Raw genomic sequence first — 6,303 nt, 5'->3', positions numbered from 1 at the left:
TCTGGACAATTAATAAGGAAGACTAAAGATGAGCTGATCCTTTCTAGTTGTAGTATTGGGGATGAAGGAACTCTGGTAGCATAGTGCCTAAGGCACCTGACTGCTAACCAGAAGTCTGGCACTTCAAACCCACCAGCCACTCCTCAGAAGGAAAATTGGACAATCTACTTCTGTAGTGATACCACCTCGGAAACCCAAGAAGGGGTCACCATAAGTTGGGTTCAACTCCACAACCCATAACAACAACAACATTGGCAATGAATACTGAAAGTACCATGGATTGCTAGAAGAAAGAACAAATCTGTCCTGGAAGAAGTGTAGCTGGAACGTTCCTTGGAAGCAAGAACAGCCAGACTTTGTCTCACCTACTTTGGTCATGTTGTCAGAAGGGACCATTCCCTGCAGGATATAATGCTTCATAAAGTGGAGGATCAATGAGGAAGGGGAAGGCCCTCAACAATCCTTAACTCTTAATTTGTTTTTATTTTAGTGTCTAAGGTGGGTCTCTTGTAGGCAGCATATCAATGGGTCTTTTTTTCTTATGCAGTCTGCCACTCTCTTTCTCTTGACTGGTGCATGTAGTCCATTCACATTGAGTGTGATTAGTGATAGGCATGCATCGATTGCTGTCATTCCATTGCATTTTTCTTTTTGTTGTTGTTGTTGTGTTGTTGGTGTTTCCTTGATCCATATACTTTTCTGTGCTGAGTTCGGTTTGTTGCCTAATGCTTCGTTTCTTTTCTTCTTTATTGTTGGTTTTGTGCTTATTAAAGCCATATGTTTTCCTTCCTTCTGGATTTGCTTAGGGGGATCGTTAATTTCCTCTGTGGTTACCTTGGAGTACATTCTTGTCTCTACATTTTTAGAACAGTGGTTCTGTGAAGACATTGTCCTGTTTTCCTCTCCATTTGGAAGTTTGTACCTAGAAGTTTTATTCCCTCTAATAGTTTAGTTGCTGTTGTTGTGTGCTGATTGACTTCCTTGGCTTTTAGTGTACAATGTTTTATGGTCTTATTTTGAGTTCTATTTCTGATATGGTTTTACTGTTGTTGCCATATATCCTGATTTTGTTGATCTCTGTTGTGGGCTTTCTATTGGAAGGACTTCTTTAAGCATTTCGTGTAGGGTTGGTCTGGTTTTCACCAAATCCCTTAATTTCTGTTTGTCTGAGAATGCCTTGATTTCACTCTCATATTTGATGGATAATTTGGCTGAATATAGGATTCTTGGTTGGAAGTTCTTTTTCTTCAGGGTTTTATATATGCTGTCCCATTGCCTTCTTGCCTGCATGGATTCTGCTGAGTAATTGGAGCTCAGCCTAACTGTTTTATTATTATAAGTAATATTTCTTTTGTCCTGGGCAGCTCTTAGAATTTTTTCTTTGTCTTTGGTTTTGGAGAGTTTGATTATAATATGCCTTGGTGTTTTTCTCTTGGGTTCTATCTTGTGTGGGGTTTTATGAGCTTCTTGGACAACTATCTTTTCTTCCTTCATGATATGAGGGAAGTTTTCTGTTAGTAGGTCTTCCACAATTTTTTCAGTGGTTTTTTTTTTTTTTTTTTTTTTTTGCCTCTTCTTGTTCTGGAATTCCAATGAGTCTTATGCTATTTCTTTTCATATCATCCCATATAATTCTTAGGTTATCTTCATTTCTCTTAAATCTCTGTTCTGATTTTTCATCATACAGGCAGGTGGTCAGGGATTTGTCTTCTAGTTGGGATGTGCGTTCTTCTAACCTACTCTTTTGTGCTTTTACTGTATTGTATAATTCTGTAATTTTGGTATTCATCTTCTGAATTTCAAACTGCTATTTTTGTATGACTTCTGATTGTGCATTATTTTGTTCTTGAATAATTCTCCCAAGTTTTTCCAGGGAACTGTGTTCTCCTTGCTTTTGTTTGGGGTTTCCTTAGGCTCTTGTAAAGCTCCTTAGACATATCTTCTAAATTCCTTCTCATAAAATTCTATTGCCTCCTCTTCCTCCATGTTTAATGAGACCTTTGTGGTTTTACTTCTAATGCCTTGTCCTGTTTTTTTGTTTGATTTGAGGTTGCCTGTTGTTTCCTAGACATGTTGAGGTTGTCTTTAACTGCTGGTTATGTTTTGTCTTGGTTTTCATGATTTAATATTTTGAAAAGGTGAAGCTGGTGTATTTTATTTTTTCTTAGTTATTAATTCAGGTATGCTGGGTTGCTCTACAGTTTTCTTTGTGATGGTGGATTCAGTGTGTGGAATGTGGATATAGGTTTCAGTTTGTTGTAAAGAGGGTTTAGAATTTGAATTGGGAGGTATTATGGTGGCTGAATGTGGTTTCTTCTATTGGATGAGTGAGGTTATTGGTGGAGAAGGTGAGAGTGGGAGAGAAGAAGAAGGAAAGGTTCCAGTTGCTAGGGGCGGTTTCTAGGGCTTTGAGCAGGCTGCTAATGATGATGTTGTACTATTATTCACAAGCCTGCAGCTTCAGTTCAGCAAAGACTCCAGTTGTTTGTGGGTCACCACTTTCCACCAGGCTCAGACACACGCAAAAACCCTGCTCCCAAGGCCCCTCAGCGCCAAAAAGCCAAACCAAGTCAACTGCCCAGCTCTGTGATCCACCATGGGAGTCACTCTCTGGGTCCGCCCGCCCGCAGCACCGGCCCACACTGCAATCTGTAGCAGGAGTTCCTCCCAAGGCTCGCAGACCTGCATCACTGGCCCACATCACAATCTGCCATGGGAGTTCCTCTCTGGGACCATCCACCCGTGGCACCAAAGATCCGCTTGGTTTCAGTGGTGCTGGAGTCAGGCCAGTGCCTGCTTGCACCCAGTGGTCCCAATATTACTGACAAAGTCAAGTGCAGGCCCCTCAGTGTCGCAAGGCTGATCCAAGCCTAATCGATGATCCGCTGTGGGGGCACCTCCTCAGGCCTGCCCTCTTGCAGCACCAGTGGACTCTCTGCTCAGGTTTCAGTGGTGCTGGACGTGCCTGTCTGCCCCTAGCCGACCCAAGTTACCAATAAAATCAGGTGTTGAAGGTAGATGCTTGGGGTGATCACTGGTATGCTGGTGTGGTAGCTGGTATGCTGGTGTGGTGTGTCTTCTTTCTTAACCCAGGGAGGTCTCGGATGGCCTCTCTCACCTGCAGGTCGGCGCTCCCCCAGGGAGGTCTCCGATGGCCTTTCTTGGCTGCCTGTTTGTGCTCCACAGGGTAGATCTCCTGATCTTGTTATTTTTTTCCCCTGTGCCTTTCTCCTTTCCAATCCTACTCCTCTGAGTTTGGTGCACCCTGACTCAGTGAGCTGTTCAGAGCACCAGAATCCCCAATTCAAACTGCTGTACCTAGTTTTTCAGGGACTAAGATGCTAGAGGGAATTAGTGTGGCAATTACTGATGAGACTCCATTTTGAAAACTCCACAAGGGTTTTTAATGATGGAAATTCATTGCCTCATGGGGAATTTTCAATCACTAAAAGTAATAATTTTTTTCTTGTTGAGCATACTTCAAAGTACTAATTTGGTCCTCTGAGCTGGACCTGAACAAGGATACTCCCTCTTTCAAACATTTACCCACTGTCATCAAGTTGATTCTGATTCATAGTGAACCCCACTGGGTTTCCAAGGCTGTAAATCTTTATAGAAGTAGAGTGCTTCATCTTTCTCCTGTGGAGCAGCTAGTAGGTTTTGAACCACCAACCTTCTGGTTAGCAATCAAAATGGTTTTTACCCCTATGCTACTGGAGCCCCTTTTCCAAATATTTAGAAGATTGAAATATCAGCCTATCAGATTACTCATCTGAAAGCTCGGTTTCTGATGGATAACTCTTCACAGTGCCAACCACTAGATACTTGGCATGCTTCAGAACTTAAAAATAGCCTCCAATTTTGACATTCTAGATATCTGAGAGCAGAGTGGAAAAGAATCACCATCTCCCTGGTATCAAATGTCAAACTTATTTTAAGGTAGCCCAGTGTAAATTAAGGAGCTCTGGTGGTGCAGTGCTCAAGGTATGTGACCGCTAACCAGAAGGTTGGCAGTTCAAACTCAGCAGCCACTCTATGGAAGGAAGATGGGGCAATCTACTTCTATAAAGATTTACCGCTTCGGAGGTCGCTAGGAGTCAGTATCAACTTGATGGCAGTTTTTTTTTTTTTTTTAATATAAAATCACTGGATGCCTTACTCTTGATTATTAATGGAATTCCAATCAACTAAACATAAGCAATTTTTGACACATAGTGATATTAAGCTGAATCTGTTACCTCTGAGATCCTACAAATGCTACTTGGGGCCAAAGGTCATTCTTTCTGTTCTTCATTCATTAAATTTCCTATTGGTAGACACAGCGCATGATTCCAACTTGCTAGGCAAGTGTGACTTCTTTCATTTTTTGAACTCAGTGGAAGCAAAGATCAAATATAATTTTGAAAAAACCTCTTAGGTGTCAGAGTTAAATAATGGTGCACGTTCTTCTTCTGTGCCTCATATTATTCAAGGAAGAAAAATAATTCTGCATCCCGTTTTCTTCACAAATCGAATGGAGAAAACAAGAACCACCCACCTTGAGAAAAATGTGGAACAAAATTCAAAAACATAAAAAGCCCTGGTTGGAAAGAGACTAGTGAAACTCCTGAGACTATGGCCCTTGGGTCACCCTTTGGATCTGGAATTGGACTCACTTCTATGGCTTAACTCTCAGCCAAACAATAGACAGGTCTATGAGCTGAACATCTTCAGCAGGGAGATGCACTCCTTAGAACAGCCAACCATGGGAGATCAGAAGGGCAGTATTTGCACAGAGAATAAGCCAGGCAGGCAGGAATGCACAGGTAAGAACACAGGGAAGCAGTAACCACGGGGAGGAGGTGGGAGGAAAGCTGTTCCATCGTGGGCATTGCAATCAATGTCGCAGAAGAAAATGCGTATGAACCGTTGAATATAGAACAAACCTGATTTGTAAAATTGCACCCATATCACAATAAAAAGTTAAAAAAAAAAAAAAGCACTCACCTCATGAGGTGGCTGGGGTATATTTTTGTGTTGTCATTATGATACCTGTTAAGTGCAAACTAATGTCACCTCCTACCCCCATTTTGTATTGGGTTCCCTGCAAAATCTCAGCTGCTGGAAAAAAATGGAACACATCTGAGAACCACAAGCCTTATGACCCATGGTTCCCAGATGGTGGCTGTGGGTTCCGGGAGGTGTGGCAGTGGGAGATTTTAAATTGCCAAGGGAACACAGGGACAACTCTCAGGTACTGGTATGAAATACTAGCTCAAGGCAGCTCAGGGTTTCAACATTAGATCATGCTACATTCTTTTACATGATACGATGTCTGTGTGAGGCTAGGTTTTCATGCTTGTGACAATAAAAAGTCAGTCCCTTGTGAAAATCACTGTGGGACAGGAAATGAGGGAGGCGGTGTCCAGTGTGACTCCAAGGTTTGAGGAGTTGCACAGCGTTCAACAGATGCACATACCTCTGGTGACAGATCATGGTGATTAAAGGAATAAAACATGTATTATTCCCTTTAATGTATATGGATTATTGTTTTACATATTTGCTAAGTCACTAGGAGGAGCTCTGGTAGCGTAGTGCCTAAGGCACTTGACTGCTAACCAGAAGGCTAGCGGTTCAAACTCACCAGCCACTCCTCGGAAGGAAGGTTGGGCCGTCTACGTCTGTAGTGATACTGCCTTGGAAACCCAAGGAGGGGTCGCTGTGAGTCAAGTCAAGTCAATGGCAGTGAATTTGGTTTGGGCTTTGCTTCCAGTAGGGGTGGTTTGGGCTTTGCTTCTGTGAAGACTGACAGCCTCGGAGGGGTCGCTATGAGTCGGGTCTGACTCTATGGCACATAACAACAACAACAACAACAAGTTGCTAGGGCATAAAATACTTCTCAAGTTGTCTGAGCCTCTCTACTTAATACTTCACATGGGGACATTGGTGGTTTAGTGGTAGAATCGCTGGCTTGCACCTGGGAGGCACAGGTTTGATTCCTGGCCAACGGGCCTCTCGTGCAGCCCCCGCTTGTGTGTCCATGGAGGCCTGCATGTTGCTATGATGGTGGACAGGTGTCAGTGGGGCTTCCAGACTAAGATGGGCCGGGAAGAGCAGGCTGGCAGTCTACTCCTGAAAATCAGTCAGGGCAAAACTCTATGGATTATGACAGCTGGACCTGTGACTGACTGTGAGGATGGGGCATGTACAAACCCCCTGTGCACGGGTTTGCCACGAGTCGAAGCTGACTTGACAGCAGCTAAGTGCTATTACTACTTAATAGAAACTGTGGGAGCTCTGGTAGCATAGTGCCTAAGGCACTTG

At 43.1% G+C, this 6,303-nt stretch overlaps 1 protein-coding gene across 1 annotated transcript in view; it reads right to left on the bottom strand.

Annotated features, from left to right (window-relative positions):
- LOC103198374 (phospholipid-transporting ATPase IB) overlaps positions 1-6,303 on the bottom strand; it is an 826,205-nt gene that overhangs the window by 391,845 nt on the left and 428,057 nt on the right. The gene's annotated exons all lie outside the window — the stretch shown is intronic.

The sequence above is a fragment of the Orycteropus afer genome, unplaced genomic scaffold (genome assembly GCF_000298275.1).
Source record: "Orycteropus afer afer isolate SDZICR_OR568_19922 unplaced genomic scaffold, OryAfe1.0 scaffold00092, whole genome shotgun sequence".
NCBI lineage: Eukaryota > Metazoa > Chordata > Mammalia > Tubulidentata > Orycteropodidae > Orycteropus > Orycteropus afer.
Note: the sequence above shows the minus strand (reverse complement) of the source record. Positions and strands in the feature narration are given on the sequence as shown.